The following is a 24,559-nucleotide window of genomic DNA, read 5'->3' as shown; positions in this document are numbered from 1 at the left end:
ACACAGCTGCTTTTTAAACAAAGGGCCACTTTCTGATCTTCATTATGTATGCATATATCTCAATTTAATGTGGATTGTATGCAAGGATTATTAAATATATGTTGTCCCTACTTCAATTAGTAAAACTGTAGATTTGATTAAAAAATGGAATTTAAATCTTTGCTCACTTCAATAGTGCATACAAATATAATTTGAAATATGACCACAGGGAAATGCCTATTCTTTCTCAATATCATAGTAAGGTTTAAAATCTGGGTCTTAGTTTGCAAGAGTGCTTGTTTTGCATCCAGTTTATAAATTGGAGAATTTGAACTATCAGTCAGAAAATAATTTCTTCTAGAGCATTAGGTTCTGAAAGATAGTTCTGTATGTCTTTAAAGCAGTAACTTTCCCTAGATTTGTAATTAAGGTCTTGATGTCAACTATAACCTTGCAGTCATAGTGACTTGGCTATCAGTACTTTATATCTATATCTAAAATTGATACCTTTGCTAACTCGCCATAAGAAATGTATACCAATGTTAAATACTTGATTTAGCAAGTACAAGAACCTACACAAAAAAATATTTTCCTTGAAAAAATTCCTGTTTAGAAAATGGATTCATCCTTTGTATTTTTCATGTGTAGAATTCAGTTTGTCCATCCCACTGAGGTTTCTGTGATGAAAATGTGACAACTCAACATTATGAATATTTTTCATGTCTAAATTTTTAGACTGCAAAATAACTTCGCTTTAACCTATGTGGGTGACCCATTTTCTGTTCTGTAGGAAACTGTATCAAACTAGTCACTTAAGGCCTTGATTCAGCACACCCTCCCTATTTAGCAAAACACTTCAGCACATGTTTGAGTGCTTTGCTGAATAGAGATGGAGTTAAGAAAGTTCTTATGCTTTGTTAAATTGGAGTTCACCCACCATGATAAACATAACGTGTTCTCAATGTGCTTTTTTGGTTTTGTTTTGTTTTTGTCCCTGCACTCTGCACAATACCCTTCAAATAGCTTCATAAAGACACAGATTTTGAGATGGCAAGGTGCCACCACAGAGAGACTTAAATTTAATGTTTGTTTTTTTTATTTTATTTTTTTTATTAAATTTTGAGGAAAACAGAGCATGAGGAGAATAAGCATATTTTGAATGAGCAGAAATCCATCAGTAGCCTAGAATCAACTGTTTGCCTCATTCTAACTTATTTCGAGTAGTTACATTTAGTAGGAGACTCCTTGCAAAATATCAAATTATGTCAATTAGCAGGTACGGTCAAATAGCTATAAAAATCAAGGATAACACATCATAAGATGTATTTTGTATATATTCATAATGATAACTTACCACAGAAATAAGGTAGTACTAATGTGCTTGAAAATGTAACTACATCGATTATGTAAAAATGAAGTTATAGTAACATGAGCCTTCACTACTGTTGTTTGATATTAAATCTTTGAGAAATGGAGAGAGACCATTAGTTTACTTTTTGTATGTATGTTCTACTATTTTACTACATAATCAGCTGTTCCATAATTTGCTTAGAGGATGGTGTAGTTTCTGTTGTAGTTATAATGTTCATTATAGAATATCCTTACATGCTTTACAGTTCTTTTAAATACTTTCATTTATGCATTCTGTATGTAGTTTAATAAATATCTCTAAAATATTCCCTTTTAAGTACCATTTTATTTAAAGGTCATCTGTAAATGTAATAATTCTTCTAAAAATCAAATCAATGACCCAAATAGAGTGGAATATATTTGATATGTTGTTATGGTAAAATTTATGTCTGTCTTCTGCAACAGTGCTGGAGCCTTCAGAATAGAGATTGAATTGTCACTTAGAATAAAATCCACAACATCTAACCTTCATGAACCTGCAAAAGAAGAAAACAAAAATTTTGACTTGTTAATGTGCAAACTGTCCCGGTTACATTTTTTTTTCTTTGGCATTTAGCCCCTTCTAAAGTGGTTAGGTTTTCTGCTTCCAGGTGTCATCTCTCATATCATATAATGTCCATACTGGTCTGATTTATTTTCCATCAGTGTCGACTGATAGGTTAGGCCCCAATCTTGCAGACACATGCAAGCTTAACTTTAAGCATGTGAGCATTCCCACTGAAGCCAGTTAGACTATTCATATGCTTAAAGTTAAGCATGTGGGTAAGTGTTTGCAGTATCAGATCCATTTTGTTTCTTTTACAGATAGGCAGGCAAGAAGCCTAGAATGGAAAGAACAAGCATTTTCATACCACCTGGTTCAGATTGACTCCTCCCCTTCCTTTTGCTACCAATTTGATTCCTACCTCTGAATCAAGCAGTCAGATGTAGAAAGTTCAATCAAAAGTTCTTAAGCTTATTTTTATGGTTTTATTTGTTGTATATTTTCTTAGGAAATATTGAAGATCTAAGAACACAGAACAAAACGAGGAAAACAAGTGTGCAATAATACTCTGCAGATGCAGGGTACAGGATTGTTCTGTCTGTGAACAGGTGGCTTCATGTGGCACACAGGAGGAGAGATTCTCTTGGCAGTGTCTTCCCACCCTCTGACAAAAAAGATGACACCTCTGACTCAGAATTAGAAGGGGAAATCTGCCAGTTAGCATACGCTCCTTAATTTATGGATGTTCCTTAACGTGTGGGTTACTCTTCACCACAAAGGAACTGGTATATCCATGCCAGTAATTCTTGGAAGATAGTGAAGAACAGTCATCTCCTTCTGAAAGAATTTGGGGTGCCTTACAATTTATTATTCATATTACAAGAAAGGCCCATATAATATAAAATTCTTACCACTTCATTTAAATCTAGGAAGAAAGTACAATTTGAATTGTCTTAAATATTGAATCTAAACTTTAAAACAGGGAGCAGCTTTCTAAACAATTTGATGCAGAATAGGCTCAAAATCTATTTCCATTTGAAAGCACTAGAAATCTATTTTGAAAGCTTTGGAGATGTACAGTGCTTTTAAGAGTTACACTGTTGTAAGATAAGTTCTGTAATTTTATCTAACATCTGAATCTTAGTTTCAGGGCCTTTAAGTTAAGTTCATCATTTCAGTCCTATCCTATTAGGTAACTTAAAAAGGCAGAATACATTTATTTCTGGAATTTTGTTTTTGAACATTGTTTACTAAATAATGACTTTTTGAATTGTTAAAGTAAATTGCAAATATTTGGTTTAGCGCTACAATTCCCTTGAGGTAGATAAGTGCTAGCCTCATCTTTCATATGTGAAAAAGTGATCGCCCCCTCCCTCCCCCCCTTACCCTTCTGGAGTAAGAAAGATAATCCAGAATTTAATGATGACTCCAAAAATGACTCCGTATCCTCAGGGGAAAATGCCTCCAAAGGAGAAGACTGCCGTTTACTTAAATTAATGAGTCTCATGTACTGTTAAATACTTTTATTTTAAAAAAAAAATCAGCTGTTAATTGTCAAGAAGATTCATGACCATTCTGATGTTCAGGATTGTGCGTATGGCTATTTCATGAACAAAATGCTCATATGTACACATTTTAGAAAGTAATCTTTCCCGCACACATTCAACTGCAAAATAAAAGGGTCTGGAATCAGAAGTAGTTCAGATAGGGTTATTTCTGTATCTCCACAGCCAACATTGAATGGATTACAGAAATCCAAAATGGATTAAGAGTCTGCCTCCCATGGAACATCTGAAACTTCTGTCCAAGTGTCAAATTAAGGGCACTATAATAATGCAGTAATATTATGTCAAAGTGACCGCAAATATTAGGGGTTCCTCTGCTCTTGACTAGCGGGCTTCCTTGTCTGTGCACTGGATCAGTGATCCTTTAGATACAAATAACGGATGACCTTTCTCTTCAAGCCTTTTGGCCTCCTGAACGCTTATGAAAATTGTGACAGTAGTGACATCAGGTCATAGAAGAAAAGATAGCACATTATCTCTGTTCTGGATGGCTGGTGCTTAAAAACTATCTTCTTTCGGGACACACAAAGAGAAATACGTAGGGTAAAAACATTGTTCCAGGGGCTGGGAGTTAACAAGAGGCCAACCAGTCCTTTTGTGTTTTCTGGTTCTCACTTCATGGCATTTTCTCTCATTCTAGAATCCTTGGAAGACACACCCAGCTGTAAGGACCAAGTTTGCTGGGGTTCATTGTTCTGTGCTAAGGTCCAATTTTTGGCTTTTTACCCAATTGTACATCATACCTATGCAGCAGTAGACTACAAAATGACAATTTGAAGAGGCTTATGCTTCCATACAGTACAAGCTTGTATCTAATATAGTGGTTGAAAAAGTAGCATACCCTGAAAGATTACTTGCTGCAAGATTTTGACTTGATTCAGACAACATACCAATCTGACTAGGTGGAGTGCTTGCAAATCAGTGGAAATGGCCAAGAACAAAGCAAATTAGAAGGGCGGTCTGATTAATCTTGGTTATCTTACTTCCCAGCTTCCAGGCAGTGCTGTGGTGTATGCATTTAGTACCACGGGGCCTACAAAGCAGGGTGTTACACAAGCTATGAGTTTTTCATTGGGACAAAAAGCCTTCACTCAGGGTTTTGCATATCACGGATAGGGAGTGCAAAGGCATATTGACAGAACACAGAGTCATTGCACATGGGTAGAAGGAACCTCAGCAAATAATACTTTTGAATAATAAACTGTTTCCAAGGACTATGCCCAAGCTTGCAATCTTTGTCTGGACAAAAAAGCCAATACTCTGGATGTTTTCTTGATATTATCATTTGATCTGATGTATATTACCTGACATTTGGTGGGTGGGAGAGGCAAACAAACCTCCAGAATCTGCAGTTTGACTTAAGCAGCTATGGTTTTCAGATGTGAAGTAAATTAGAGGCTTACACCCAACCCTGCTCACTTTAGTGTCTGGTCCACATATAAGAATATACTAAAAGACTTGTGGATGTCCAGCAATGTACTATCTATGTTACTAGCTTCTAAAGAGAAACCACAGGATTTGGAACATATCAATTACGGTAGGTGAAAGTATCAAACAAGTCTTCTCTACTATGCATTCTTGATTTTTTTGTACAATGAATTTGACCCAGAGCAGGATGTTGTTCCCATCTCATACCAGACTTAAATTGTAGCCCTTAGGGTGTTTTACAGTCAGTATGGATGGGACCCTTCAGGTTCATCTCCTCTGGAAAAAAACAACAACTAAAAGTTCGATCTGTGGTTCTTCCCTGGAACAGAGAATAAAGTGCATCTGCTTAGATTCCTCCTACTCCTTTCTGTGAACTGAAAAAGGGTACGTCTACACTTACTTCCTGGTTCGGCGGCAGGCAATCGATCTTCTGGGATCGATTTATCGCGTCTTGTCTAGACGCGATAAATCAATCCCGGAAGTGCTCGCCGTCGACGCCGGTACTCCAGCTCGGCGAGAGGAGTACGCGGCATCGACGGGGGAGCCTGCCCGCCGCGTCTGGACCCGCGGTAACTTCGGACTAAGGTACTTCAAATTCAGCTACATTATTAACATAGCTGAATTTGCGTACCTTAGTCCGAAGTGGGGGGTTAGTGTGGACCAGGCCAAAGAGGTAGAGTGTGTGTTGAATTCTTGCCCTAGCAAAGTTGATCGATTTTTTTTTTTTTTTTTTTTTTTTTTACTACTACTACAAGTATTAAGAAAAGTCACAATGTGAACATTGTAGAACAGTTCAGAAGGGATGTTAAAGTAATTATTTACTGTATTTAATCTTTATATGCCTGGTTTTAAATTGACAAAGTGAATGAGGTAATATCTTTTATTGGACCACTTCTGTTGGTGAGAGAGAGACAACCTTTCGAGCTTACGCAGAGAAGAGTTCTTCCATTGACCTAGCTGTTGCCTCTATGAGAGTTGGACTTACTACAGTGGCACAGCTGCAGTTCTGTAGCATTTCTAGAGTGGACATACCCCATCACTTTAACTTCTACTGGCTTGCCCCCCTAAATTGGAAAACAAACCACCTCTTTAAATGAGTGGCTTCAAGGGCATCTCTGGCAACATGATTTTATTAGTCCTACTTCCAAAGGATGGGGTTGGCAGCGGTATGGGCCTTTGTGTGGATACCCCTGACTTCCAGCAGATCTCAGAGACTTGAAGATTCTGGGGCCTAAGCCTCTGGGTGGTTCTTGCGGGGTGCGATGCACTCTTCTACCTCAACTCTCCCCACCCAAAAAAAAAAAATAATAATTCCAAAGAAACATAAGTAGAAAAATGGAAGCTTCCTGTCCCTTCACAGTTGATGATGTCGCCCTATGTTGGAAAGATTTTTGACTTACCAGTTCTCAGCCTAAAAATTGCTTTTAGAAAACAGCATATAGAAAGGTTCTGCCAAGACTTTGTTATGAAGAGTGTAGTGTGACTTTAGAGTTGAGTAAATACCTAACATAGTAAAAACCTTCAAAAGTCTAAGAACAAGGCAATTCAATTGAATTTGGCCAGTACGTGATCATTAGTAAGAAATGTGTTTTTAAAGGAATTAAATGTTGGCAGTATTTAGCTATTTTGTGTTTCTTTTGAACTTTTAAATAAATTGGTAGCCAATGAGCATGAGTTTATTTGGTTTAGTGGAGAACCCCTTTGCCACCTTTGGCCAGGTAGGTTTAAGTAAATTTATTTTATGAGTGGTCCATTCCCTGATCTCCATCAACACTGTAACTCCTGGGGTGAAGGCTTTCTATTTCCCCTCCCTTCCCTTCCTCAGTGTATGATTAGCCCAATCTCTTCAGTTAGAAATTTACTGCCATGGCACAGTATTACTGTTAGGTGCATTTTTGGTTTTATTTTCAGAGAGACTATGTAGTCAGACCTCCTGTATAATCCATCATTAGTCGCTGTAACAGGATAACTCAGTAGATGCACCATTGGTCTTCGTCAGGGTGACAAGTTTTAAGACACCATTCTTAAACACCAGAAAATAATGTAAACTGATTCTAAGGCCTGTCACTATCTACCATTAGGAGGGCTTTGCTGGTTTATACCAGGTAAACTGGCAAAACCTTCCTAGTAAAGATGCAGTTATATCTTTATACTTGTGCCAGCTTCCTGATCAGTATAAGCACTTTTATACAGATATGTGTGCCTATACTAGAGCTTTTACCAGTATAGCCACGTTGACTAAAAAAAAAAAAAAAAAAAACACTGCTAACTAACATAGCTATGCCAGCAAAGCTTTGTAGTGTAGACCTGCCCTGATGCTCCTAGGAGGCAAGTGGGTAAGGGAAAATGACACGGACACAAATATTTTCTGTAAAAAAAAAATTGTCTGCACTACGTCACCTTTGCCGGTGATTCTGTTCTGTGTGAGGCATTGTGTTCTTGTTTTTTCCTCCCAACGCTCAGTTTGAAGTCATGGACCATTCCATCTCAAATTACCGAAAGCCAGGTCTACATCAGAAACTTTCACTAATATAGTAACATCAATTAGGGGTGTGTGTTTTTTTACACTTCTATACCAGCAAAAGCCCTAGTATAGCCGTAACAAGTGCTATTGCCAGTATAACTTAGGCTAGGTCTACACTAGGGGGGGGATCGATTTAAGATACGCAAATTCAGCTACGCGAATAGCGTAGCTGAATTCGACGTATCCGAGCCGACTTACCCCGCTGTGAGGACGGCAGCAAATCGACCGCCGCGGCTCCCCCGTCGATGGCGCTTACTCCTACCTGCGCTGGTGGAGTACGCGCGTCGATTCGGGGATTGATTGTTGCGTCCCAACGAGACGCAATAATTCGATCCCGAGAGATCGATTTCTACCCGCCGATCCAGGCGGGTAATGAAGACAGGCCCTTATTTTATTTGGGAAACTGGTATTAATATACCAGTGAAAATACTTTTGCCAGTATAAGCCGTGCCTAGAGACTCTAGAGTAGGAGAGTTTTTTCTACACCTTGTCTAGTGTAGAGTAGGCCTGAGTGAGAGCCAGCACTCTTATTAACTCTTGTGGGTTTTTCCTAAAGGGGTTGGGGTGCTTAAACTATCCCCCTGCCCAAGAGTATCTCTTGTAAATGCTAAGGTGCTAGCCCTTTTGAGATATGACCTACAGTTTCTTGCTCACCTCTTGAAACTGACAGTTCTACTTAACCTAGATTTTAACTTCTAGTATTGTTTAAAGGTGACCCTGAAATTATAGCAATATCAAAAAGATTTCCATTCAAGGGAAAGAAGAAACATGTTTTGGGGATTTTTAAAATTTTCTTTTAATGTCAAGATGAACTGAAGTTTGCACATTAGAGACATCAAACTTAACTTCTAATCAGAGGAGAACTATCCACAGCATTTAATTAGTTTGACAAGGATCTGAAATTTGGACCATAAAGTTACTGTGTGCTAACTTGACAGGAACAAACGTCTAAAACTGACTTTAATTGTAAGTGGAATATTGGTCCACTACTAAAAGTAGATGTTAATGAAGGATTTGTAATGTATTAAAATAGCTAGTGTCAATACTGTAAAATTAATGTTAAAGTTAAACAAGAAAATGTGGGGTTTGACTTACAGCTTATGCTTTCACTCCTTTGACGTTTTGTAGACACCTTGGGCTAACGTAGCAGCACATAATGGTTTGTGGGTTTTGAAAAGGTGCAGGCCATATTGTGCTGCCTCAAAAATACAAGGATTTCATCCTCCTGAAGAGAAATGTCACTTATGAATTAACATGATCCTGATGTCAGCAGTACATTAGCAGCACGTAAATATTGGCGTTAACTCTGTAAATATCTCCAGTATTAACTGTGCTGCTGAAGTAAAGTTGGCCATTCTCTGCAAATGATCCTAAGGAAGTACTTTGATGTCATCCGACTTATCTTCTGAGTGTGTTAATTCATGTTGTTAAAAAAAAAAAAAACTTATTGTTTTTGTTCTATATTTTGATCAGTTCAGTACAGATTTTTAGAACCACATAGAATCTGGCAGTAAATCTAGAACATTTCCTTTAACACTGAATTTATTATAGGAACCGTCTCAGACTAAAGCCTTCTTCATAAACATTTATGAACATTTTGTCCACATGATTATTGTACAAACTTAAATTAGTTTAAATCTCTGCATGACTTTAATAAAGCTAATGAGATTTGAATTGTTTTGTTTTACTTTCACAGCACTTCCTATACCGTTACAAATTTAAAATATATTTTGTCAATTGTTCTGCAAGTTCATCAGCTACAGCTAGAATGACTTCAGAAACTCTTTTGAACAAAAATGGCAGTGAAAAGTTAATTATTCTAAAATTATTTCTCGCATTATAGTAGCTATAAATATGTAAAAAAATTAGTTTTAAAAGTATATTCTCTACAGTTGATTGCAAGATAACTAAGTTTCTCATCATCTACTAAAATCTTTCTTCTTCAGAGGAGTATTGCATTGAGACAACTGAATCTGCCACAGTAAGGATGGAAATTGCATGGGTTTCTTTCCTTTTCTTACATGCAGCGTTTAACTGTGTGGTGAGTCAAATGTAGACTTTATTGGTTATGTAAATGTGTCACTAATTTTAGATACAGTCAAGATCTTAAAGTGTTTCCTTTATGATCTTTTCTTCACTATCATGACTCAGTATCACTTGCTAGATCTAATTGTATTAGCCCTATTACATTTTACCATTATAAATCATACTTGTCCTCAAACCATATTGGCTTACATTTTAACTTATCTCCACCGGAGATTTGCCCTGATTCAGGCCTCAGTGGCCAGCCACCAGTGTGGCTGAACAGATGGAAACCTCTAATGTAGATGGGCAAAGCTGTTATGCTATAATTTTTTTCACCACGTACAATTTCAAAGTAGGGTCTGCTGTACTGGTACAAATCACAACTTTGCTTATCTATAGTATGGGCTTTCACTGGTGGACCTTACTACAGTGGCTGTTCACCTATGACTGAAATTTTCAGTTTAGGTGACACTGGACAGTCTTAGGGAATTATCTTTCACTATCAGGAAATGCTCAGTATGGGTTGCCTATTAAACACTTCAGTGTAAGTTGTTAGTATATCAAGTTTACAGGAAGAAAAGAAATGGTTAGCTAATTGGTGTAACACTGAGGTAGTCAACCCCATTTGAAACTAACTCAAAAAAATTCACTCTAGCCAAACCTTTGAGTGTCGAGGTGTCTGTCTTGTGTCCCATCTGAGGACATTTTGCCAAAGTGAGGTTCACTATCTGGTGTATGTTAGGTACCTGATTTAGAACTAGACAGTTTTCCTATTGGGGCTTCATCTATCAGCAGTGTGCTGTGACATTTACCATAGGAGACTTTACACATGCATTCCAACAGTCAGAGAGAATCAACTTTTATATGAATCCCTGCCGAAGAAGGTCACTCCCTAGCAGGAGGCTTGTCTTCTTAACTCTCCTTTCTGCAAAAATCACTGATATAGCTAATATACTGCAGCCCAGGCTGTCAAGATGGTTGATTTTGTAGGCCCAGTGCCTTAATATTTCTGGCCTCTGCTGCTAAGACCATTATGAGAGCTGATGTGAACCTACAAAGCTGGTCACAGATATTGCATGTGGCAGCTTCTCTAAGTGCATTTGCATGGCTTTGACATCCAAACTGGAGAATTTAAAGAGATTGTACTAGTGAGCTGAAGCTGGATGGAAATCTAGGGAGACCAATATCTAATTGGGAGGAAACAAACTGTGCACATACCATTCTCTTTCTGCTGAACCAAGAAACTATCAGAAAAACACCTGCCAGTTTGCAGTGTTTTTTACCCTAGTCTTCATCCTCTGCATAATCATAGGCTCTGTAATAGAAATGTCACTGACACTTCCCTTTATAATCAGTTGCTTATAACTTTGCCAAACTTTAACCATTTGGGTTGCAATTTTCCACTCAGGGTCTCTGCCACATGTGGATTTTATTTTTCCCTCCCAGCTGTTTCAGAGAACATTAGGGAAAAATACATTGTTTGGCCTATGTTAAAAAAAAAAAAATGCTGGCAACCTTTTCCTTGAAAAAATCTCTAGTGCCCTGTGCTTTGGAGCAAGGACTCCAAATTTGGGTGTGCGATGGTCTTTGTGTCTGGGATGTGTCTTTGTGAAAAATCCACCCAAGTCTGGGCAAGTTAAGTCTGTGAAAAATTGCACTTTGCACATGCTTAAGTAAACTTCTTAGATTTTAGCAGCTAACTTCCCCAAAGATTTTGTGTGCACTGGGCATGCTCCAGCCCATAGCTGAGCAGGGCTTTCTGTGAAAGTTCAGCTCTCGAGCAGCTGAAATGAGAGTAGGGAGCCTGTCACTGCTGTGCTTTCAAAGACAACCCCCTTGCTGGGCCGAGGCAAGTTGGAGGAAGAAGCTGCCTGATTCAAATGCAGAGGGGACAAGAGCCGACCCTACAGGGGGAGTAGATGGGAACATGGGGGTGTGGGTAACAGACTGGGACAAGGGAGAGAAATAGTGGAGGGACTGAGACACAGCAGCTGGGATTGGGTCGGCAAGGAGCTAGGGGGAGGAATGGGGATGGGAGGAGGGATTTTGAAAAGGTCAGACTAGGACAGGGGTGGGCAAACTATGGGCCGTGGGCCGGATCTGGAGCCCGCTGCCTTCCCCTCCCCCAGGGGCCGCAGGGACGTGGTGCTGGCTACTTTGGGGAGTGGTGCGGGGCCAGGGCAGGAAGGGATCTTGCCCTGGCCCTGATGCGCGCCGCTGCCACCCCAGAGCCCGTACCCCAAACCCCTCCTGCAGCCCCGCCATGAGCCCCCTTGTACACCCCGCACCCCTCCTGCGCCCCAACCCCTTGCCCTGAACCCCTTCCTGCACACTGCACCCCTCCCACACTCCCTCCCACACCCCAACTGTCTGCCCCAGCCCCTACATTCATAGCCCTGCATGCTATTTCCCCACCCAGATGTAGCCCTCGGGCCAAAAAGTTTGCCCACCCCTGGACTAGGATTTGCTGAGCAAAGATACTGGAACAACGAGCCTGTGGAGTTCGAACTGGGACAGCATGGAGAGTGGCTCCTTGCCCCAGCCACAGGAGTAAAGAAGATCCAGGACAGGGACAGATTGGAGGGGATGGGCAGAAGGAGGCAGACTGTGGGGATGGCAGAAGAGTCTGTGCCTATTAGAGAACACTCCCCTCCAGAGCTTGGAATGGAACCCAAGACTCTTAGAATCTCATCAGTTCTCTGCTGTAAGCAAATATCTGTGTAACCCACTTGCAAAGTAGCCCATTCACTCCTTGTGCGGGTCCACATAGAAGATGACAAACTACTATTGCTGTCAGTTACTCCATTAGCTCAAGTGGCGGAGGGTCTTTGCATTGAAGCTAAAGTTTCCAACTCTGCTGATGGCCTGCCTGGATGTCCATATGATGTCACCTGATGGAATTTCTATTTTTTAAAAAAACTAATGTTCCATGTGTAATTTCCTATGTTAAAAGAACATAATTAAAGTTAGTCAAGCACTCAAAAATTGGGAAATGCCAGAGTTAATTGTGCCTATGCCCATTTGTTGCAGAAGTTGAGGTGTGTAATATTTGTAGTACTAGAACAGACAGAGCTAGGCTTGCCCATAACTAAAGCTCTTTTCCCTCTCTTTCTTTCCCCTCCCCCCCCTCAATTATAGGGGAAGGAACCACTAAGTCCAGGCTACAATTGATTGCTGGGGACAGCAAAGGAGAAAAGAGGAACAGGAGTGAGGTTAAAGATTGAAAATCCAGGGAAACAGCGCAGAGAATCCCAGAGAGCACCCACTGCTCTACAGCAAAAATGCTTCTGAAATAAATGTAGTCAAACTTTACTAATTCTGGGTCACTGAGAACGAAAATGATGCTTAAAATTGTTGATTGGCTCTAGTTTTCAAGATATGCTATTGGGTCAGTATATATGACCCTTGACTTGGGAATGGTGGAGGATAAGTGAGTTATAAAGGGAAGGGATCTCAATTTAAACCAGAAATGACTAAAATACATCTTTGACTGGATCTATGAATAAATCTATGACTGGGTTTGGACAGTACTTGCTTTTTAGGCAAAACAAGGAATGATGCAATCTGAAGCTGGTATTGCGTCATACATGAGATGAATTGCATCATGTTATTCCTAGAAGTCATGGATGATGCAATCATAACGAAGCTTACATCACTCTGCTGAACAAATTGCCCTATATCAGCTCTAGAAATCATACAGTGTCGTGCTCTCTTATTTGTCAGTGTTTGATTTTGCAAAGGGACACATTTCTGTTTAGCCAAAGTGAGCAGAGATGCCTCATACTTGTGTGAACAGTGCAGATAACTTCTGCTATGTTTGTGGTGAAGTGACTTTTGCATCACAAAAGCGCAGTATAACCACTATGGTTAAGAAAGCCTATCACCTTTATTTTGGCTGCAAAATTGGAGATCGGGACAAGAGGTGGGCCCCACACATATGCTGCAACACTTGTGCAACAAATCTTCGCCAGTGGTTGAACAGGAAAAGGAAATCTATGCCTTTTGCAGTGCCAATGATTTGGAGAGAGCCAACAGATCATACCAGCAATTGTTACTTCTGCATGGTGCCTCCAGTTGGGAAAGGTGTGTCAAAGAAGAAAAAGTGGACTGTGCATTATCCAAACATTCCATCAGCTATACGCCCAGTACCCCACGGAGAAGGACTGCCGGTTCCTGATGCACCAGAATCATTCTCACTTGAGTCAGAAGAGGATGAAACTTCTGGTCCTGAACCATCAATGTCACAGGACCCACATTTTCTCCCATCCTCCTCCTCTGAACCACACCTCATAACACAAGGTGAACTGAATGACCTTGTCAGGGATTTGGAACTACCCAAGAGTAAGGCAGAGCTGTTGGGCTCCAGACTACAGCAGTGGAATCTCCTGGCAGGTGATGTTAGGGTTTCCATGTTCCGTGACCGTCAAAAGGATCTTGTCCCATTCTTCTTCATGGAAGGTGATTTGTAGCCTGCAACAACATCGATGGTGTGATGGTAGCCCTCAACATCGTTCACGATCCAGATGAGTGGAGACTGTTCATTGATTCATCGAAGACGAGTCTTAAAGCTGTTTTACTGCATAATGGCAATGTTTTGCCATCAATTCCAGTTGGTCATGCAGTCCATATGAAGGAAACCTATGACAACATGAAACAACTTTTGAGGTGCATAAACTATGACCAACATCAGTGGCAGCTTTGTGGCGATTTGAAGGTTGTTGCTCTCTTGCTTGGTCTGCAGACTGGATACACAAAGTACTGCTGTTTTCTCTGCGAATGGGATAGTCGTGCAAGAGATTCCCACTACATCAAGAAAGATTGGCCACTCCGACAGTCATTGGAGCCTGGGAGGAAAAGTGTTCAGCATCCACCACTTGTTGAATCAAGGAAGATTTTGTTACCACCCTTACACATCAAGCTGGGTCTGATGAAGAACTTTGTCAAGGCCATTGACAAAACACAAGCAGCTTTCAAGTACCTCCGTGGAAAATTTCCAAGGTTAAGTGAAGCTAAGATAAAGGAAGGTGTCTTTGTTGGTCCTCAGATTCGTGAACTTCTTCGAGATGATGCATTTGACCATGCACTGCGTGGCAAAGAAAAGACGGCATGGAAAGCCTTCCAGTTAGTGGCAAGAAATTTTCTCGGAAACAACAAGGCAGACAACTACAGGTTGTTGGTGGAAAACCTCCTCAAGGCATACAAAAGCCTTGGTTGCAACATGTCACTAAAGATACATTTTTTGCACTCTCATCTAGATTTTTTTCCACCGAACTGCGGAGCAGTGAGCGACGAGCACGGCAAGCGATTTCACCAGGACATTGCAACAATGGAGAAACGCTATCAGGGCAAATGGAGCCCATCAATGCTTGCAGACTATTGCTGGACAGTGACAAGAGATGCTCCATTTAATGAATACAAGAGACAAGCCAAGAAGCGCCGAGTAGACACTGAATAGGACTAAACTATGTACAGAATAGTTTTTTGCCTTTTGTTTCATAATAAATTTTATTTATATAACCCTTTTGCTGATTTTTAAAGTGTTACATAAATAGGACAGGTGACATATTATCATGTAAAGCAACCATAAACACATGAAAAGACCTAGGTTTACAATTTATGATTAAAACTCTACTATCTACACAATATACATAGACATAAAATGTAAAAACTTAAATATCTTAGAAACAGTAGCCCATCAGTTGTTTTAATTGTCATATTTGAATTCAGCACATCAAAATACATAATAAATAGCACATTTTATCTCTGAAGCAGACGACTTCTCAAAAATTGTAGACCAATGTTCTCAAAGGCATCCAAGGAAACAATGGACACTGCCCAGAGGAACTCCGCCTGGAGATGTGAGCAGACAAGGGACAATAAAAAGGCCCCACAATAGCAGAGCACCCCCCATCCCATCCAGCTTCCTCTTCTTGGAGTGATAGATGGCCATCTTGGCCAGTGTCCAGAAGATGTTGACAAGGAGGTCCCATGACTTTGTGGAGCCATGGATGAAGTGTACAAAAATGAGAAGGTGTGGGGAAAAGGGGCAGCCAGAACCTCAGGAGGAGGTTCTGGATGATCCACAAGAGGGGCTGCAACCTGATGCACTCTACATAGATCTCAAGGGTTGCTGTAAAAGGAACCTGTATCAGAAGAGTTTGTGAACCATGCCAGTACATGCCTGTGCTCACAACTCCATGTAGGAGCTGCCAATTAATATCTCTGGTGGGCCATGGAACTACAGTGGAGTACAGACAGGCCCACCAGGTGACCATAGGTTCCTCCACTTGGTGTTGGATGGGACGCAAGGGTGAGGAAGTGAATGGTATGAAGCATGAGCGCTTACAGATATTCTCTTGGCACAGCTTGGAGGCAGACCAGCTGGATGTCATTCAGCTGACTTAGGTGGCATGTTGGGGGCAGCCGGGGAGGCTCGTAGAGCAGGGGCCCGATAATGAGTTCTGGAGGGCCAGAGATGAGGGAGTGGACACAAAGCACACTCATGCAGGACCCACTCAAGGAAAGTCAGAATCAGGAGCCAAGGCTGCCCTCACTTCCCAGAGCACACAACAGTGGAGATGCAGGGTGGGCAGCCTCATGCACTGGCCGAGCACCACAGGGTCCACCCAATGTCTCAGATCAATTCTGGTGGCACGAGCCAGGGCTATCCTCCAGAACACCAAGAGTGACACCACCACCTGAACACAGAGATGGGAGCTGTTTGTAGCAGGAGTTCTGCGGCACACTGGAACTTTTAGTGCATGGTGGCCAGTTATTGTGTGGCAGGCTAGTGTGCTGTAGATTTACATCCCATCTTACTGTGCACGGCCAATGTAGACATGCCCTCGCTCCCTGCGTGATTCATGTCCTAGGTGTGGAACACAGCATGGCAGTTACCTGACTTAGGGAAGGCCCTGTATTAACTTGATTAGCTGTTTGCTAATTTGAGGAGTCCCCAGTGAAAATGCTGATCAAAACCCCCACACAACAATTGAATGGGTCTTTTGGTCCCGTCCCATGCTCCAGCTTATATCCTATGTTGCCATTTACTCATTCTTTATTATGTAGTTATCAAATAAAACTTTGTAAGATCTGTGTTTTGCATAAATTAGTTAAATATATTGTAAAACAATATGCCAAAGAGAAGCTCAAACATGAACATTGCCTTTATGTTGTAAAAAGTTTTACACTGTGTGGCAGGTGGTCTTCATACTGTAATGTTCTACAAATAGAACTGCATGACAAATGGAATGGGCAAGTTAAACTGAAATGTTACTATTTATTTCTTATGTATAACATTATTGTAACAATGTTTTTAAAAGTGCAAGCTGAATTCCATACATGTGTTCAGGGCTTCGCAGACTGCTGTGTATAATTTCATGGGAACCAAGTGTTTCCTCTTTTTATAGTCCCTTATAATGGCTGCACTATATATTTGAGTTTTTACAATACTTTCCTCACTGCCAGATAGTTTGGGTTTCAAAAATAAAATCACAAAACCTCTGTTAAATGTGTTATTGTTTTGGTTCTTTAAATAAAAAAAAAATAGTACTCTGTATTTCAGATTTTTACTAGGCAAGAATATTTTCATAACTGATATTTATAGTAGATAACCCTGAAAATGTTTAAACTTCTCCCTTGATCTGCTCTACATGCTGAGTATCCTCCAAATAAGGAAATGATGAAGTCTCTCCATCTGGTTACAGCTGTTAGAAGAGACTTGAAGTGTCTTGACTCCTCTTATGTTCTTTGATGTCACCACCTTTATCTTCTAGCTGCATAGGAGTCACAGCAGATCATTGATGGCAATATCAGAAATGGTGAGCAGTTGCCAGCTGCTACTTTCCCACAGTTTAACTGGAGGTAAAACAATGATTCTTTGCAGAAAGGTTTGAAATCTACCAGCATACATAAGGCCAAATCCCTCCTCTCCAAGTTGCAGTGGGGTTCTTTATGTGTATCTAAAGGAAACATTTGGCCTATAAGTAGAAACAAGAGTGAACTATGGGGGGGGGAACATTGGGGCATAGGTGCCATTGCTACCACTATTTTGAAGGGAAGCGAAAAGATTTCTCTGTCTATCCGTTTATTTCAGTGGGAAGTTTATTGGGTAATTATACAAAATATCAACATTTATTAGGTAATTTTGAATTTCTTCTGATAGCTTTATATTAGTAAAGATCAATGAGAAATGTGTATAATATTGACTCCATCTCTTAATGTACACCTTGGAGAATTATTTTGTAAACTCTGAAAAGAGTGAAATTGGTAGTAAAATAGAACCTCAGAGTTACAAACACTTCGAGAATAGAGGTTGTTTGTAACTGAACAAAATATTATCATTGTTCTTTCAAAAGTTTACAACTGAACATTGACTTAATACAGCTTTGAAACTTTACTGTGCAGAAGGAAAATTTTGCTTTTAACCATCTTAATTTAAATGAAACAAGCACAGAAACAGTTTTCTTACCTTGTCTAGTTTTTTTAAAACTTTCCCTTTATATTTTTAGCAGTTTACATTTTACACAGTACTGTACAGTAATTTTTTTTTTTCCGTCTTTGCTGCCTGATAGTGTACTTCTGGTTCCAAATGAGGTGTGTGGTTGACTGGTCAGTTCGTAACCCTGGTGTTCATAACTCTGAGGGGCTACTGTATTGGCAGCCCTGTTGACTGCTTAAATGGAATGTGTATATCGTTTCATTAAATGTGAAATTTCTTCCTCACTTAAATCCTTCTGGAAGATAAGGAACAACTTTATATCCTTAATCTTTTATTTTTCTAAAGGGTTTCTAGCCATTGGTGACATACATATAAAGAACACTTCAGAGCCTCTTAAAAGTTCTTGGTTTTGAGGGGAGGGGCTGAGCTTGTTTTGGTGGTGGCATTTCAGTAGGGATGGGAATCTTTCATCATTTCTTTCTTCCATATTTCTAACTTTCTATTGTAATAAACAGGAAGTTTCTGGACTTCTTAAAAAAAGTTTCAGAAACTTTCAGTAATATAAAAAACAAGATGAATTTTCATACAATACAATAACAAAGTGAAGATTGTGATTACATCTTCCATGTACTGTATAACTATCTCCAGAAAAATAACACCATCAAAGGTACGTGAAATCAAACATCTGATTAGGTTAGTCGTACTGGGGTAAACTTCAAGCATTATTGGGCCCGCTTAAATTGAACAATATCAGCCTAAGTAACACTCAGATAGAATCCTTTTGTTTAGACATACAAGGTGGGTGAAGTAATATATATTATTGGATCAAGTTCTGTTGGTGAAAGAGACAACATTTTGAGCTTACACAAAGCTCTGCTCCAGGTTTGGGAAAGGGTCCCTGAGTGTCACAGCTAAATTCAAGGTAGGACAGATTGTTGAGCATGAGGAATTAACACATGTTACAAGAGACCATTCAAGGGGAAGTAGGCAGTTAACACCTGCAGTCAAAGGACAAAGGAGGGTTAATGGGTTACACAACATCAAATTATCAAGACTACTCCTACCCCAAGTTGAATTATGTATACTTTCCAAGGGACGGAATTTCCACCCCACCACAGAACCTGATAGTATGATAACTGTGGCAAACTAGAATTCTTTCTTTGATGTCACCTCAAAGAATTCTTTCACAACAAAGATGACACCACCCACAACTCCATATTCCCCCAACTGTCACAGAAAAAAGAATAATCTGACTGGACCCCTCACAGCAGATGAAACTACACATTTGATCATTACACTGATTGCTTCAGGAAAAAATCAACTGTGAAATCCTTAACAAACATCACCTCACAAACACCACACTCTCTCCATGATGACAACCAACAACTCTTCAATGCCACTCACAATAAAGTACTCAAATAAGACCCCACACTACAATTCACCCAGGAATTTAAGGATATCATCAAACCCTTCACAAAACAACTCCAAGAGAAACTCTACAACCTCATCCCCTTCTGCAGACCCACACCAGTGACCTGCATGCTGCCCAAGATATACAAACAAGGGAAACCAGGCAGACTCATCATATCTGGTCATGGCACTCTTACTGAAGGAATATCAGGACTCATAGAAACCATCTTCAAACCACTCACCACATAAAGAGCCAGTTTCCTCCAGGACACAACCGACTTCCTTCAGAAACTCTGTAACATCAACAACCTTCCTCAAAACACCATCCTTGCTACCATGGATGTCACCTCCCTCTACATCAACATCCCTCACCAGGACTGCATCACTACCTGCTTCTAATATCTACAAGACAATGGGTAACACTCAGAAATCCACCCCAAATACATTGCCAAACTCAGCCATTTCATCTTCACCCATAAAAATTTTACATTCAACAGGAAATACTTTGTAGAAACCATGGGAACAGCAATGGGTACTGGAACAGCTCCCCAATATGCCAACCTCTTCAAAGGCCACCTCAAGGAAGTATTTCTGGAAAAATGCACCACAAAACCAGTGATTTGCCTGAAATACATCAATGATATTTTCATTCTTTGGACAGATGGCCTGAACTCCCTCATAGACTTCCACCACAATGTGAGCCAGCACCTATTGTCTGGGTGCACATTCTGGGGTGCAATCCAGCATGGGTGCCAACTCTGTGGGTGCTCTGGGGCTGAAGCACCCATGGGGAAAAAATGGTGAGTGCTAAGCACCCACCAGCAGCCCCCCTACAAGAACCTCCCCCTCCACCCAGCACCTCCTGTCTGCTGGCGGGCTCTGCAAATCAGTGCCTCCCCCTTCCTCCCAGCGCCTACTGCCTGGCATGGATCAGTAATTTCGCGGCATCAGGAGGTGCTGGGGGGGGGGACACGAAGGCGCAGCATGCTCGGGGGAGGGGGCAGAACTGGGCAGGGGTGGGGTGGGAAGAGGCAGGGTGGGGGTGAGAAGAAGCAGGGTGGGGTCGAGTCTTGGGAGAAGGGTTGGAGTGGGGACAGGGCCTAGGGGGAGCACCCCCCGGCAGATTAGAAACTCAGCATCTATGCAATCCAGACTAGTGAAAAGTTGTCACCTTTTATCTTGTAACACTGAGTGTCTCACAATGCCTTGCCACTGTGGTTCTCTCCCTGGGACACCTACAGTCAGCAACAAGCATGCAATCCGTCTATGTACCGGGTAGTCTTGGTCCAAATCTTTGGATCCTGAAGCCTGCCTGCAATATCACAGATTTCCACCAACCTTGGTTAACAGCTGGTATGGTGACACCACACTCTGCTAACCCCAAATTTTTCCAGAAATGTGTGTTCTGAAATGTCCACTCCTGTCCTGGAACAAACAGAGTGATATTAATGTTTGTTGCCCTTTTAAGGAGTCAATATTCAACAATTTGCTACTTTACCTGGAGTTAACAAACAGTTCAGTTTACACACAGCACTGGGTTGGTTTAGATTAAAAATAAAATGCATTTATTAACAAAAGAAGATAGGATTTTAAGTGAATTCAAGTATAGGAGATAGTTAGAAATGGCTACCAGCAAATACAAGTGAAAACGTCTAAAACTTAATCTAGCAAGTTTTGGTTCAAAGCTTTGTTTAAGATGGCCTTTCTCACCCACAGTCTTCCAGCAAGATGGTGACTGACCTTCTCCTCAGTCATAATTAAGGCTCCATGTCTGTCATGGAGATCACAGATTCTGTGACTTTCCCTGACCTCCGTGACTTCTGCAGCGGCCGGTGCAGCTGGCTCTGGGGCTGCCCGAGCAGATCAGGCAGCCCCTGGGCCAGTCGCATTGGCTGCTGCTGGGGAAGTTTGGGTGTGAGAGACGGCTCAGGGTTGGGGTGCGGTGCAGTGCGGTGCTTACCGGGGGGGTCGCTCCCTGGAAGAGGCTGGCATGTTCCTGCAGCTCATAGGCAGAGGGTCCAGGGATATCTGCATGCTGCCGCTGCCTGGAGGCACCGCCCCTGCAGCTCCCATTGGCTGCAGTTCCTGGCCAATGGGAGCTGTGCAGCTGGAGCTCGTGGCGGGAGCAGCACGTGGAGCCTCCCTGGCCTTCCCTCCCCCTAGGAGCTGCAGGGACATGCCAGCCGCTTCTGGGGAGCTGCACGGAGCCCAGTAGGGAGCCTGCCAGCCCCGCCAACCCTCCCCCCCACCGGCAGCACCAGCGGAGGTCCCAGACTGCACGCCACAGCCCAGACACACACACACACCCCAGCACCAGCGGGGGTCCCGGGCCATGCACCACCACCCACTTCCCTGCCCAGCACCAGCAGGAGTCCCGGGCTACCCCCCCCCCCCAGCACCCGCAGTGCCCCCCCCCCCCCCGACCGTCCCCCCAGAGCAACCACAGCCTCCTGGCCCAAGTTTTAGTTAGGGGTATATAATACAAGTCATGGATAGGTCACAGGCCATGAATTTTTGTTTACTGCCCATGGCCTGTCCATGACTTTTACTAAAAATACCCGTGACTAAAACATAGTCTTAGTCATGATCTCTCCCAGAGGCCCAAAGGTGCTGGTGCCCATGGACAATGTGTCGCATAGGCTGAGGAAGGCTGTGCCTCCTCAAACAGCCTGGCGTGGCCCTGCCCACACTCCTTCCCGAAGCCCCATCATGCTTGCCCTTTGCCCCAGCCCAGGTAGGCTACTACTCTTCAGAGAAGCAGGCTGTGGCTAGGGTGAGGGTGTCAGGACTTGGGGTGGCTGGGACCACCCAGCACTGGGGGCCCCCAGGCGCTGGGGCTGTGCCACCCAACACTGGGGGTGGGTTGGCGCTGGGGCTGCCCATCCGTCATTGCGGGGGGTTGGGAGCAGGGCCGGCTCCAGGCACCAGTGAAGGAAGCAGGTGCTTGGAGTGGCCAATGGAAAAGGGCGGCACGTCCGGGTCTTTGGCGGCAATTCGGCAGCGGGTCCGTCAGTCCCTCTCTTCCTCTTTGAGCTGCCGCCGAAGAGGAAGAGAGGGAGCGAAGGACCTGCTGCTGAATTGCTGCAGAAGAATGAAGCGGTGCGACTGAGCTGCCGCCGAAGTGCCGCCGATCGGGGGTGCTTGGGGCGGCAAAAAAGCTGGAGCCGGCCCTGGTTGGGAGCACTGGGGGGCTTCCTGCCCTGTGCTTGGGGGGGGTTCAGGGCACTGGGGGGGCGCCTGACCATCCTGCGCTCAGGGATCAGGGGGGCTGTGCACCGCCCACCCACTCTGTATTTGAGGGCTGGGGGGGCCACATGCCACCCCTGCACTCAGGGGCTGGGGTGGGCTGCACACCCACCCTGTGCTTGGGGGATGGCGTGCTGCCCGCATGCCCTGCACTTGGGGGCCAGGAGGCCACACGCTGCCCGCCCACCATGCACTAGCCGTGGGATTGGAGGGCTCCGGCAGTGGAAGTGTGGGTCCTCGGGCAGGGCTGGCAGGGGGCTAGCCTCTCTCAACCAGCAGTTCGCCCACCGCCTTTGTCTTTTTAGGTCAAAGAGATAATTTGGGGTTTCTGTTGCTTTCTTTTATAGACCAGTGAGCCTTTGAAGTGGATTCTTCTGAAGGTTACCCTTAAAGTAAAGTTTATTGAAGCAGTGAAGATGGCAACATGGAGTCTAGTGATGAAGGGAGCTGTATGCTCTTTCTTCCCCCACTTGTGTTTGCTGAAATGCAAATTATTCTGTTTCCTACCATCTCCTTCCCCTACTGTCTTGAAGATCCTGTTTACTACTTGTACATAAATTGAGGTAAACACACATTCCTTTGTTTAGGATAGACCTGCTTAACACTTTTATCAGGCAGGGTTTTGAAACTGTGCTAATAACCTCATATGGGGTAATTAATTACTTTACATATAACGTTGCTACCTACATTTCACCATGATATTATTGACCAGTGAGTTATTAGTTTTTAAATGATACCTCACAAGGCATATTTTATATAAAGATTATTACAATAGTGTGTAGGGTGTGAATACATGGGTGCTTTCGGTCACACCCATCCATCAAACTCCTAGAATCCTCCTACACCAGCATCAATTTCCTGGACACCAACATCACTTTCAACCATGGAATCCTACAGACAACTATATACAAGAAACCCATGGACCATGCTTTCCTTCACAGATGCAGTAACCACCCCAAACACACCAAGAAACCTGAGCAGCCAGGTACTCAGATACCACAGAATATGCTCTGAGGAGAAAGTCTGGGATACACACTTTAACACACTTAAAACCGCCTTCACCAAACAAGGATACTCCACCAGAGAAGTAGATCACATCATGGAATGGGCCATCCAAATACCCTGAGAGAACCTGCTTCAATATGGAGAGAGAGAGAAAAAAGCTCTGATCACACACCCCTAGTTGTCACCTACCACCCCTGGAACCAATGTGGGGTATCATTAAACAATTATAACCCATACATGAGGGGGACCACATCCTGAAATAAATCTTTCCGGAACTCCTTCTGCTGACCTTCAAATAACCCCCAAACCTTGCCAAGTTTATATGAAGCAAGCTCCCCACAGCCCAGGATTCACTAACTCAAAAAGGCACCAGATATTGCCATAAATATTGCCATAACAGATACAAAACCTCCAGGCATATCTCTATTGCTATGATGATCAGTATCCCTTACAACACACCTTTCAATATCCATGGGTCCTACACAAGCCTATCACAACATGTGATGTACCTCATCCAGCTCACTAAATACCCCAATGACAACTGTGTGGGTGAAATGAGACAATCACTACTCTCCCAGATGAACTCTCAGAAAAATGATAAAAGACAAAAACACGAGATCGTCCATGGGCAAACACTTTTAAATTAACAATCACTCCACATTTGACTTTTCAGTCGTTGTCCTCAAAGGAAACCTGCGCAACAACTTCAAAAGATAAGCCTGGGAACTTAAATTTATGAATGTGCTAGACATTAAAAATCAAAGACTCAATAAAGACACTAGATTTATGGCTCATTACAACAATCTGTAACCTACTCCTTTTGTCCTATGACTGCAGAGGTGTTAACTGCCCGCTTCACCTTAAATGGTCTTTACAACATGAGTTAACTCCTTATGCTTAACAATCTGTTCCACCTTGTGTTTAGAACTGACACTCTGAGTACCTTTCCCAGAGCTGGAGAACTGTTCTGTGTAAGCTCGAAATCTTGTCTCTTTCACCAGTAGAATTTGGTCCAGTAAGAGATTTAAAAATTTTTATTAAGA

At 42.3% G+C, this 24,559-nt stretch overlaps 1 long non-coding RNA gene across 3 annotated transcripts in view; it reads left to right on the top strand.

Moving 5' to 3' along the window:
- Positions 1-24,305, top strand: part of LOC135889916 (uncharacterized) — a 92,231-nt gene extending 67,926 nt beyond the window's left edge. For 2 of the 3 annotated variants that reach the window (XR_010562196.1, XR_010562194.1), the window contains 2 exons: positions 9,337-9,431; positions 12,554-12,754. This is a non-coding gene — a long non-coding RNA (uncharacterized LOC135889916). Of the gene's footprint in view, positions 1-9,336; positions 9,432-12,553; positions 12,755-22,858 lie in introns of those variants that run through there. The other variant, XR_010562195.1, reaches the window with a different exon arrangement.
- Positions 24,306-24,559: the final 254 nt, after the last annotated feature.

Source organism: Emys orbicularis, chromosome 1, assembly GCF_028017835.1.
Source record: "Emys orbicularis isolate rEmyOrb1 chromosome 1, rEmyOrb1.hap1, whole genome shotgun sequence".
NCBI classification, from domain to species: domain Eukaryota; kingdom Metazoa; phylum Chordata; order Testudines; family Emydidae; genus Emys; species Emys orbicularis.
Note: the sequence above shows the minus strand (reverse complement) of the source record. Positions and strands in the feature narration are given on the sequence as shown.